Here is a 13,240-nt window from a genome sequence, read left to right on the forward strand (position 1 = left end):
GGTGGCCCAGGCTCTGCCTCTATCTCTGGTAGCTCCATTCCCCTTTCCCCCTTGGTGCTCTCAGGTTGCCTTGATGCTGGCCCTGACTCCCATGTCACCTTTTCATCTGATTCAGCTGCTGGAGGGGTTGGCGGCCAACAGGCCATAAGGGGACATTGAAAACACAGGATTTGACTATTAAAGCTGCACTGTAATCAGCACCTAGATCCCTTGCCAATGGCAGGCAAGAGAAAATAGTGGAGGTCAGCAATGGGTAATAAGAGTAGAGCTCAGGATGGCCAAAAGGGATGGTGGTGGTGGTTGGTTGAAGTGAAGATGGCAGAGCAGGAGAAACATGAGATCCTCACCTAATAATGTTGCGATCTTGGCCTAATGATAGCAACTGGGGCTACTGTCATTGCTAACCAGTGCAGTCATGTGATACTTAACTTTCAGCGATGTAAATTCCAATATCAGGGTAATTAAGGAGGACTACATATACTTTATACACTACTATAATCTTTTTTTCTCTCTGTAAAAAAAGTATACGTATGAACTCTATTCAAATAAAAGTGCAACATTCTGGAACATCAAAATATGGGTTTGATTATTTTTTCACTCAATTAGAAAACAAATAGCGGAACTTCTTATGTAAATATAAAATCATCTCAAAATTACTTAATACATATAATACCATTAGCTCCTGAAATGCTAAAGTAAAATTGAGAACATAGGAACTATTTTGCAACAAGTGTCATTTTGCCAAGCAGATTCAAATGTAAGCACAAAATGCGGATTAGAGCATTGGTAGGAAATGTGTATTGCTAATGCATTTTAATTTTTTAATACAGTATATTTATTAAATAATTTCTTCTCATATGTCAATCAAAATGTAGATAAGTTCTCTTTTTGAGGATCTCCATGCCATTCAGTCATGAAATTCTCCATCTTTCTTTCTTGTGACTTATTTACTTTTCCTTCATATATTTGTTTCATAATTTAAGAACATAACAGTCAGTAGTGGGTTCCACTTACCTTCGCTACTGGTTCAGAACTGTGAGTGCACGTGCGCGCCTGCTTCGCTCACGTGCAGTGCTTCTCTGCATGCACAGAACCTTCTGCACATGCGCAGAGCATCTGTGATGACGTTTGGGCGGGTAGGCGGAGCCTTCCGATGCCACCACTACCGGTTCGCCGGAACCAGGGAGAACAAACCCATCACTGATAACAGTGTGTTGCTGGGTTGGACCCCTGGCCCATTTTCTTTCATTCTCTACATTACCAGTTCACTTGAATTGTATTTCTTTTATGTTGGATCACTTTTGTGACACTTTTTTTTGTGTTCATTACAAATTTATTCTTGAACATTTTTTTGTTTTATGACTAACTTATTCAACAATTTGCCCACGTTGTATTCAACTTTCCTGAACTATCTGTCACTTTTTTTCACGTCTTCTTCATTCATTCCCCCATCTTCAGTAAACATTCTACCAATATAAGTTCATCTACTTGCTCTAGTTTTTGGGCATGAATGCATAAATGTGCAACCATGCACTGCATTTTCCTGTTTATCACAATAATACTTAGTTTTTAATACTTTACTTTTCAGATTCATGTTTCTTGTCACATTTTATAATCTAACCCATTTACTTTACAAAGTGAGATAGGCAACATATACATTTAATAAATAAAAAATATGAAAATTTGTTGGATTCTCTGCTAGCAACCAGACATCATCTGCAAATAAATGGACATGCTTATTCATATCCTGATTAATGTATCTCAAACTTTTGGGATAATTAGGTTGAATTTTGTACTCTTTTACATTAATGTCAAATTGTTTTAAAAACTAAAAGAAATTTCTTTTGACTTTAAGATGCATTTAATATAGTAACAGAAAATAATTTATTGGACTTCTCAGGTAATATTTTATAATAAATATTTTCAGTTTTCTTGATGGTGGAAGCTTAATTTAGTAATCAGTATATTAATTCTCAGGGCTTGGGTTTTCATACTGTTGCAACATGTTAGTCTGAAATTCATGCAATGTTGTTTTCAGAAAAAAAGAAGAAGTCTATAATATAGAAAATATTAATGTATCTACTACTATGGATACTTAGCAATGGAAAATAATTATTATACAACATTGCAATGACAAATCTATACCTAGCTTGAAACAGTTGTTGATAATTTTTTTTGTCGACATTTGTACTGATTTTCTTTTAATTGGGCAGGAAAAAAGAGTATAGCTTATTTTATGTGGGAGATAACCTTTAGGAATTCCAATTAATAAGGAGATTTAACATTCCAGTCAGTGAGCTGTGCAGTTTTATGTAGATTATGAGAATTAACATCTAAATGTACTTTGGTTTTAATAAAGTTATTTTATATTGGCAGTTAATGTCTCGTTCAGTGGAACCTTAGCCAAAACAAATATTTTTCAAATAACAGAAACAGTAATGTTGTATTTGAGTTCTATTATATTGGTGGTGGCATGTTCTCATACTAAATGATCTTTGACATGTACTATGATTTTCTCTATAATTTATACTAAACTTTTCTTCTCTCCTCTCCTTTCCTCTCCTCTCCTCCCCTCCCTCCCCTCCCCTCCCTTCCCCTCCCCTCCTCTCCTCTCCTCTCTCCCTTCCCCTCATTTTGGTAGGATTGTTCAATATTATATTAGAGGTTAAATAATAAAATATACATTTGCCTTTTTCCTTTCATTAAATGGCTTGCGGAATGAGTAATAATTTTGTACAACAAATTTCTTTCCACCCATCTTCTTGCTAAAAACAAGCTTCCATGGTTTTCTTCCCGTTATGTAGCAACGGTAACATAAATATGACAGTTTGTAGAATCAAAACATTATGCTCTGTGGAAAATAAAAAGCAGGTTAAGAAGATTGCTAAATGTCTGTTTCTTTAAGAGCAACCAACATTTCATACAGAGAATAGTAATGTGTTTGACTTTGTTTAAGTCAAATGTAGTTCACATTCCACTGTTAGACCAGTGTTGCTTTTTTATATGTTTGTATCCTGTTTGTGGGTTTTTAAAAAAATTCTTTAATTAAGTCTTGCTAGCCTTAGTCCCTTTTCTGTTTGTCTCTTTGTATCTCTTTTGTTTTGTTTTTTCATAAAAAGTTTCATAAAAATGTACTCCTATAGCCATTAAAAGCTAGTTTAGAAAATTCTTAAGGACTCCTGAAGATACTAAGGATGCCTATGTAATGCACCTCTTATTTCTGAGACAACTGGAAAGTGTAATTTGTTAAAAGTGACCTGATAGTAAGAGATACAAAAACAAAAAACACCTGGATATTAGTGTGTATTTGAGTTCTTAGAGGCAGTTGCAAAAAAGAAAGAAAGAAAGAAAGAAAGAAAGAAAGAAAGATTGAGACAATATGAATAAATTACTTGCTATATGTGAATTGAATGCACAAAAAGGAAGCAAAAAATCAGGAGGAATCCTATAGTACCTTTTCCAACTAACAGATTTATTAAAAGGCATATGCTTATGAAAGCTTGTGCTTTTTAATAAAACTTGCTACTTGAAAAACTGAACTCCTTTTTTTGCCACCATAGACTAATACAGCTTTCCTCCTACAGTGTCTGTGAAAAGAAAAAGTTATATTCTACTTGTGATGAAGATGTTTTGGATAATTAGTCCTAATAATATTAGGACGATATTTGCTTTCAGCTAGCCTATTCACGTAGTCGGATTGTAATCCTAAGTATGCTTTCCTGGGTGAGTCCTATTTTATTTTACAGAGTTTATTTCTGAGTGGACATATATAATTTTTCTAAAACTTGCATTTTCAAAATACTGAAATCTTAACGCTGGAAAGAGAAATTTTGTACTGTGTGAGCAAGGTCTGGCAATTTTAAAAATTTGCAGAGAATTGGATAGATCTTTTGGTTGTCAAAGAATGTCTTTGCCTTCCTGCTTTTTCTTTATGGTATTTCCTATTTCTTCTGCTTTCCTCTTAACATGTAACATCTATGTAATTGTGCTCTAAGAAAATGAAAAGAGGACTAGAAAAAGATTGAAAAGACTAAAAATAGTTTTGTTTTAGAAAGATTAAAAATAGGTATAGTTTTATGCAGGGTGGAAAACTCTGAATTTTAAAATTAGGCATTATGCATATACAAATTCAGTCATCCAAAAAAGTCTCACAACATTCACTTTGATGCACAAGAAAGTTCGGAGAGCAAGCTTTTCATAGCCAGTGCGTATAACATCCATAATTTGACATAATTGTATTCATTTAGACTTGCCAGTAGCCTCTTCTCTTTCAGTTTTGCAGTAATCTTCAACATGCTTAATCAGAGACAAGACTCGCTTCTGTGCAAATGTCTATCCAGCCAGGAGGAAGATAAATGTTTGGATGTGGGGGGGAAAATTCCATTATTTGTGCTTCTGTTATGGAGAAGCAATTGAGAAACAGATCCTTCTCTTTTGTAGTTAAGAAATTAATAATCAGGTTCATTTTCATTTCATTTTTCTTATTGTATCAATTACTGCTATTTGCCATAGAATGATTGCATATTTTATCTAAATTCACACACACGCACTCTTTATGTTTTGATTTTGTTATACTAGATAATTCCCAGGTTTCAAGCTGGTTTTCATTGTCCTGAAATGGACCTAATCAGGTAGCTGTTAGGAAAAGATTTGTCCTTCCTGTTGCTCTGTGGCCCTTTTGTCTGCAGGGGTTTTCTCTACTCTTTCTGAGCTGAATAATGAGATATTGCTGTATGTATGTGTTGTTTAAAGCCAGCAGTGTTTTTCATTCAGAAGAAGCCATGCATATCCAGCATATTCTTAACTATTCCGTGAATGCTTCTGAGCTAGTCTGACTTTAAACATAAAACATCTTTCTTTTACTATGTAAGAACAAATGAGATGCTCTGAGAGGAATATCAGCTATGGGTTGGTATTAATTTCAGTAGTCTACGCCATTTTCTTGGGGGAGCTAGACAAATGAAAAATATGGTTATTTTTCATGCTGTATTATCTTTGATTTTCCAATGCTATATTTTATTTGCACATTTACTTTCTCTCAATAAGATATTATTACTGTTATTTTGTTCAATCTTTAAAAAGTTAAAGCACCCTCTTCTTTTTAAAATGAAAATGTTTGCCATTGCTCTCAACATGAAGTACGCACACACACACACAGATGCGGGAGGATATTTTGCTTCTAGACTCAAGATAGAGGTATGATTTTTCAAAGTAAACTTACTCTAAAGTGGTAAAAGAAACATTTATTCAGAAATGGTTTGTTCAGCCCTGATTTCTGAGATTAGGTAACTTAAAAAAAAGTTTTGCTGAGGATTTTTCTTCTGATGGAGAACACCTTTGAGTGTATTACTAGGCATCATGGTTTCTGGAGTTCATTTGCATAGCCTAACTAAAATTTTCTGCTAAGAAAAGCTACCTATCTTTATCAAAGTTCACCTATTTCTGATTGCTTCATTATTATCCCATATTCAGTATGTTCAACAGAAATATAAGCCTCTGAGGGCTTAATAGAGCTCAGACTCTTGCCCATTCCTAAAATTTCGCATCATAGCTCTTAAGAATGTTTTTTTGGGGAAAAAATGCTATTTTTTTATAATCTCTGAGTGGATCTAGTTATAGAAAATATGCAGTTCAAACACATTCAGCAACACTTGCTATCTTGAAAGGCAATTATGGGGGGAAATGGAAGCAGAGCACTTATATTTTGAGCCCATGTGTGTGCATTTACATGCATGGGAACAAGCTATTTAGCATCTATAACATCAGGAATTTAAATGTACATGTGTGTTTTCTGCTGTTTTTTAAAGCACTGCAACAGCTGCCTAAAAATGAAGACTCTTAGATTGTATCTAATAATGTTATGTTGACTTTTTGTATGTGCACACTCCTTATTTGTGTGCAGTTGTACCTTATACCTTGGTTTCCTTTAGCATTTTGTCAGGAAAAACCCTGCAGAGCTGATTAAAAGACTGCTAAGAATAATGTCACAGAGAAATGCAAAGGCATAACAGCTTACTTATTCATGTACTTCTAGCATTGAAAAGGAGTAGAAGATGCAGTACATGCAAATGTTTGCCTGGCTGATTACCAGCTACTGCTATCTTTCTATTCATCTACTAACCCAAGTCGACATCTGGTAACTAATCAGATAGCTGACCTCCTTTATACTACTTGGAGGACCCTAAATAGGTTGAGAGTTGGAATGCCTAAATGTAAAACCAATATGCTCAAGTGGAGGCTCTTATTGGATAACAACACACTATGTGCATGTGGAGAGACACAGAGCCTAGCTCATCTGCTGATAAGTTGGCTACTATCAGAGACATGTACCAATAATGACTTATTTTTGGCTAACAACAAAGCCAAGAAGGTGGCTTCATTCTGTCAGTTTAAAATTTGATTTAGATGCAGAAGAAGAAGAAGATCTGGTAACTAGAAGTTTAAAGACTTGGTATGGCAATGGCTTCAATCTGAATTATTTCCATATCCAGATAATTCACTTGTCAGAGTGCCGCCTAATATTTCTTTTGGTTTAGAACAAAGATGTAGGACTGTTCTTATAAGCCGCATGAGTCAATAAATCAGAAGAAAACATTTAGAATGGAGATGTTGAGGCCTTTGGCAGTTATTCAGTTTAGAAATCTGTCTTACATCCGTTTGGGCATCTCACAGAAATTTCCAGCAATTCTTTTACAGTCTTGTCACAGTACAATTTGAAATGTGTGCCCTTCTTTTTTTCAAACTCCTGAGTTTACATCAAATTGATGATTGCTGTGAAATTTAGAATGCTTACTGGGTGCAATAGAAGGAAAAATTATGTATTATATACCATGAGCTTCACTGTCAACCAAAAGAATGCTTTTAAACCCAATTTTGAATACTTGTAGTTGTCTTTGGGAACTGATTTTGAAAGTTGTTTTCTAGTAGATGATTATCTTGTCTGAGAAAATAGATTAAACTTGATTATTTTTACCAGTTTGCTAGTTCCATCTGAATAGGGGAATTTTTGTCTAGATCTAGCTTTTATCCGAAAGGTAAATGTTGTATGTCACGGTCACAGATTATCCTTTTTTTTATACCAATACACAATTAGACCAGTTTTTTGTACCAATCCTTTAGGGTTCAGTATTCATTTGGCTCTTAGGACCAGTGTTCATGAAGTCTTCGAACATCAACTGGTCTAATTATGTATTTGTATCCTATATTATGGGACATAGGACAGAGGAAAGATGTATGACATAAGCAGATGACTCAGGGAATCCATAGTTCTAAATATCCATTTCAAAAGTCATTGGTTCCATAGGATATTCAAGTTTTTGCAGCTTTGGATGCTAATACCCTTCTCAAGATAAAGATGTCAATTGATCCAAGAATTACACATCAATTCATAATTTTCCCCATTATTTTCCCCTATTTTCTATGCATTTTTGGGAAATTACTAAAATTCTATGATACTCTTAACAATTAACTTTCCCAGGTGAAGTCATATTCTATGAATGAGACTTAGAAATCTATTTTGGACTGCTTTCACAAAGAGGACAAGAAAGCCTTTTCTATATGGGTTTAGTCTGCTGAGCAGAGGCCCTAGCAAGTTGATTTTTCTGTTTTATTACTGCTCAATGGATCATACAATTTGATTTTTAAATATAATGTTATATAGAAAAAATAGTTTTTAAGACAAAGAAGTACATAATTATGTTAATGTGGTCATGAAGACACAATTAGAGAATTCTATATGAAGGAAATTCTATTGAGATTTTTAATCAATTGTTAATCTGCTGCCAAATCAACGGCAACAGGTAAGTTGATCTTTCTATTCACAATTAATAACATATGGTGGTTTCTAAGGTCAATGAGACAGTGCAATTTCAGTTAAGTAAGTACAATTAGATTGTTTTGGTTCTCCAGAGATGAGTTGACTTGTTCAAAGAATCCAACAGAAAATGGTTTATCACTGAAATTTTGTGAGACTTCCTACTGTTGCAATAAGACAGGTTAATATTAGTCTTTAGGGCAAATGGAATTTAGGTGAGTTTCCTAGCATCTTGCCTTCCATTTATTTGAAGAAAAATCAGCTATGTTGATCTGAAGCTGAAGCTGAAGCTGGATTTCAGCAAGAAATGAATGAAAAATTTCGAGGGCAAATTGCTGTAACTGTAAGTCAGTAAATTGCATTTTATTTAAAAAGGTGGAGATAAACTTTGCTTGTATTTTTATAATTCCCATTCTCTTTACTCTCTGAAATAAACGAAAATGAAAATCCTTAAGACTTTATTTGAAGCATAAACCTTGTATTTTGCTACATTATAGACAAAAGCCATCAGAGAGTGATAACCAGGGATGCATCACTTTCCTTTTATGAATCTTTTTTGAACAAATAAAACCATAGAAGGATAATATGGGGAAATCTGGATTATATTGATTATTTAGCACTGACCCAAAGAAAAAAATCTGCTGAAGGCAAAAGATTTATACGATCTGATGAGAAACCAGAGTCTTGTGCTCACTTCAGCAGCACATATAATAAAAATGTGTCTTATAAGTATGTGGTGAGTTGGCTTTATGACATCTTCAGGTGATTAGCTGACTTGATTTTCACATCAAGACTTATTTTCTTGATTTCTGGATCAAGGTTTATTTTTTGTGCTCTTCAAACAAATGTGTTTCTGTTTTGGAATACCAAGTTGCTCTGCTGTTTTAGGAAACCCAGAAAGTTTCCTAAAACTGGAAAATTATGTTAAATAAGTATGTCTTATTTTTCTCTAGCAGCATTTAGGTCTTAACAGGTGGTGTATAATCTGAGTTTCCTTCTATATTGTCATATCTGTGTTTCTTATTTCTTCATAGCTAGGAAAATAATATTTGCTGCCTCTTTTAACTAATCCTTGCTTGCTCAGAGATAACTACTGTTTTGCCCATATTGAGAACTGATTAATATAACTATGATTATTTTAAACTAGCTTTCTTTAGAAAAACATGGCTTTTAAAGCAATTTAGCTTGCTTCAAATTAGCCATCATTAACCAGTGGAGAAGAGAGGGATACTCCCAAAAGCAAATAAACTGTGTTAACCAAAAGCATAAATGAAAATGTATTAAATCCTCTGTGTTGTTCAAAAGAACTTTATATAAAAGAGTTAAGTAGTTGGAGACAATAATAGCAATAGTACTTACATTTATATACCACTTTACAGCTCTCTCTAAGCGATTTACAGAGTCAGCCTATTGCCCCCAACGATCTGGGTCCTCATTTTACCGACCTCAGAAGGATGAAGGACTGAGTCAACCTTGAGCCAGTCAGCATTGAACTCCTAGCAGTGAGCACTGAGTTAGCCTGTGATACTGCATTCTAAACATTGCACCATCATAAGAATAATAATCAGATCTCTCAATGTTTGGAAAGTACAAAAAACACTAAAAACACAGCTAGAAAGTCTGTGGAAAATCAACAAAAATACCATTACCGGACCAGCAAACTATTTTTTTTTTTTAAATTTGAATTTATATCCTGCCCTTCTCCGAAGACTCAGGGCGGCTTACATTGCGTAAGGCAAAGTCAACTTGTATTGCCCCCCCAACAATCTGGGTCCTCATTTTACCTACCTTATAAAGGATGGAAGGCTGAGTCAACTTTGGGCCTGGTGGGACTCGAGCCTGCAGTAATTGTAATTGCAGGCAGCTGTGTGTTAATAACAGGCTGCATTAGCCTGTTGAGCCACTTCCCAGCCCTTTAAGAAGAAGAACAAAAAAATACTTTTTTATGAAATGAAAAGCTTGCTTAAATGATAAGAACAAGAAAAAAAACCTCAAATTGCAAACAAAATAATATGGTAGGTGGTGCAGTTTTTGAAGAGTATGTTGTTTATGACATTAAAGCAGCTAGTTATAGTTTAAAAATTGTTATATCAGAAACAGGAAAATAGCTGGGGGAGAACTTGAAGCACTATACGACAAAGAGGAGAAAGAGATTGCAAAGAAGCTAAATTAATCCCTTAATATCCATCTTTACTGCAGATACCTTTCAGTGTAGGTATTGTTGCATGAACTGTTATTTTCAGGAGCAGAGATTAAGGAGCTGAGGTGTAACGGGGCATGGATGTAAAAGACAGGATGTGATTGCTTGGGCCTCCCGGATGCTCATGAGAGGGCTTCAGATTTTTCTTTTGCAATCTTGTGGCACCTTCCCCACAACTCCACTTCCACCGTTTTACTAGAAAGAAATGGCACACTCTTCCTCTATAGCTTTTGCTGGTGAAAGTATACGTTTAAGGCTAGGTCATTCTCAAAATGAATATTGACTTTAAGAATTCAGAATTCAGAATTCTAAACCTTTTATATGTAGCCAGGTCAGACATTAGAAGACAGTTGAATACGATAAGAGAAAAGAAATGAACAGTTGTTCTGAACAGGTTGATCTCAGTCAATTCCTCCTCCTAGTAAAGGATCTAAGCACAACCACAGAACATACTTATATAGCTCATATATCAGCCCATAAAATACAACATAATCTGTACTTCACTAACTGTACTTCAATAAGTACCTTCACTAACTATAGGTTGCTATCCAAATTGGTAGCTCCAAACCCTGTTGTGTTAGCTGCGGTTTTACTCATACTCATTCCAGTTATTCTCCAATCTTCCATTGGAGACGATTCGTTGATTGATTATGTGCCATCAAGTTGCTGTCAGTTTTTAGTGACTTCATAGCTAGACTTTTTCCATGACAATTGGAAAAGAGAAAACACCAAATCAAAACAAAAGGCAAAGGCAAAATGTCTTTCATTTGTGTAACGTTTGCCTAAGAGCAAGTATTCACTCTCTTGACTGGCTCCTTATATTTAATTTCCTGGAGCTTTAATTTTTTGTTCCTATTACCTTGACAGATCACTGCTATTCTTTACTTCTTTCTGCATCTGAACCTGTTGAAGTTGGATTTCTCTGTATTCACTGCTTGTTGCAAATCACATGTTCAATGGTAGCCTCATTTCCATTGACATCTTAGTATATCAATTTTATCTTGTTCCATACCAATATGAAATGTTGTAACATATTTTCCTGAACTTTTCTTTGTTTTGGTAATAGTCAGTAGGATTTCTCAAATTCAATCCTCATTTGTTATGACAGATTACATTGCTGTCTCCAGCTGCTGGCAATATTTTCCCTAATATCATGACAGACTATTTCATTTTAAAACAACATCTTCATGGACAAGTGGAAGGTAATAGAACATACTAATTTATATAGAAAACTTTTTGTTCAAAATCTTCATTTTAGCAGAGATTTCAGGTAACGTTACTGAATTTCTTTCACTCTTCAGTATAGTTGAATGTCCTCCATAAAGTTAGCAAGACAGTCTTTGAGAACTTATTGGTATCTAATATATACACACATAATTATGTGTATGCATACGTGATTGTGTCACATTTATTGAAGTGAGAACCTCTCCAAGATTGGTCTCAGCTATGCTTGGTAACTTTAGATAGCTAAAGTCAGCAAGCTGGTCATTGCTTATGAATTTGCCTATTTGTGATCCTTTAAAAAAGATTCATGATGTACAGAACATTGAAGTTGCAATAACAATATACTGTGAGAATGGCTGTACCTCTCCTGTTTGTATTCTGTCCTTTCTTTCATTAAAAATATCACATGTAGAGCTAAGATCCCTCAAATCTAATGATGGACTTGATTTATTGAGGACTGTTTGAAACCTGTGTGATTTAATAACCGTCTATGTCTCCTACACATTTTGGGCAAAAGTTCAGTTTTGAAAGCAAGTTGCTGTGCTTAAGGTTATTAGTGCACTTGGGGGCATAGGTTGCAGATTTTCTTCTATTTCTCTTTTACAAACAAGGTAAAGAAGAAAAGAAAGAGAAAGCTCCTATCTGTGAGCAATCTAGGGTAGAGTTTTCTAGTCCAACCCCACCAAAGAGTTTTAATTGGAGCTGTCTGAGCCAGCCTTAATACAATTTAGTTATCGCCAAGCAGAAGGATTTTATTTATGGAACAGGCCTCTCCAGAACTTCCTTCGACCTCTGAGAAACTGTGAATTTGAGAGAGCTGTTTCAGCCAGCATGCCAGGTTGGTGTATGCATTTCTTTAATAAGGCAGGGATTGATGTCTCTTACAGTGCAGAGGTTAGGTAAACAAGAGCCCCGTGCTTCACTGGTTTCCATGTTCAGTTACTTGTCTGTAGGGATCTCAAAAGGTTAGGTTAAACTCCCTTACAACTTACAATTCACGGTAAACTCCCAGCATTTTTGTTTAGGAAGGTTTAAATGCTAATTACAATGATCAAACAGACTTTAAAGATTTAAATATATAAGCATTCGTCTTCTGGGGTAGCACTTTCTTCTGGGAACAGGGGGTCCTTAAAAACACACTATGTAGATGATATTGTTGATTCAAAGTCCCCATTCCTCAACAATATCTCTGAATCCATTTTAAGTTCCTTATCTTGTTATGTCCCTAATATAGAAAATGCATTTTTCTTTCCCATGAAAATACATTTATTTTTTAAAATTAATTTCAAAATATTATATTGAAAATTAAATATTCCAATATTTTTGAGCCCTTCCTTAATCCATTTAAGGTTTTTTTTTAGCCACAGCTTTGTCTTGCTTTTTGCTGTTTATTTTGAATTCCTAAAACTTATGAAGTTTCATTTTTTTTGTATTAAGGATTGAAGGCATTAACCTGCTGTTTCCAGCCTTGTCATTTTGAAGATGTCTAGCTTCTTTAAAGTGGTCAGGCAATTTCCAAAGCTTCCTTAGCAAAGAAGTATGAACTTATTGTCCTTTCATAGCTTTGACTGTAGCTGGAGCAAGAATGGCAAATTCTCTTGGCTCATGGCCCTCCCATCCTTTGGCAATCACTGCCTTGCAGCCTCTTTGTGAAGAGTAACATATAGAACACCATGTGGTTAATCTCACATGCTCTCTTTTTCCAGAGAGGGATGAAGGAGCCGATTTACCCATTAGTTCCTTGTTCTTAGCCACAATCATCAGCTCTGCTTCTCACAGAGGTGTCTTCAGTCTGCCATTTCTTCCCTGGAAGTCACAACCAATGGAGTTCTGAGTACTACATCCTGGCTTTAAACCAACTGAAAGGGATCTGAACAATCCGTTTCTTTTGGGGCCCACTGGAGCTGAAAGCAGACAACATTTCTGATATCCTCTCTAAAATAAACAAGATGACAGTTATTGGATTATCAAACTAAGTAAATTCAATCCTTTTTTTCCCCTTT

General features: G+C 35.0%; 1 protein-coding gene across 2 annotated transcripts in view; it reads left to right on the top strand.

Annotated features, from left to right (window-relative positions):
• EEFSEC (eukaryotic elongation factor, selenocysteine-tRNA specific) overlaps positions 1 to 13,240 on the top strand; it is a 187,678-nt gene that overhangs the window by 107,518 nt on the left and 66,920 nt on the right. The window lies entirely within an intron of this gene.

The sequence above is a fragment of the Ahaetulla prasina genome, chromosome 2, assembly GCF_028640845.1.
Source record: "Ahaetulla prasina isolate Xishuangbanna chromosome 2, ASM2864084v1, whole genome shotgun sequence".
Classification (NCBI taxonomy): domain Eukaryota; kingdom Metazoa; phylum Chordata; class Lepidosauria; order Squamata; family Colubridae; genus Ahaetulla; species Ahaetulla prasina.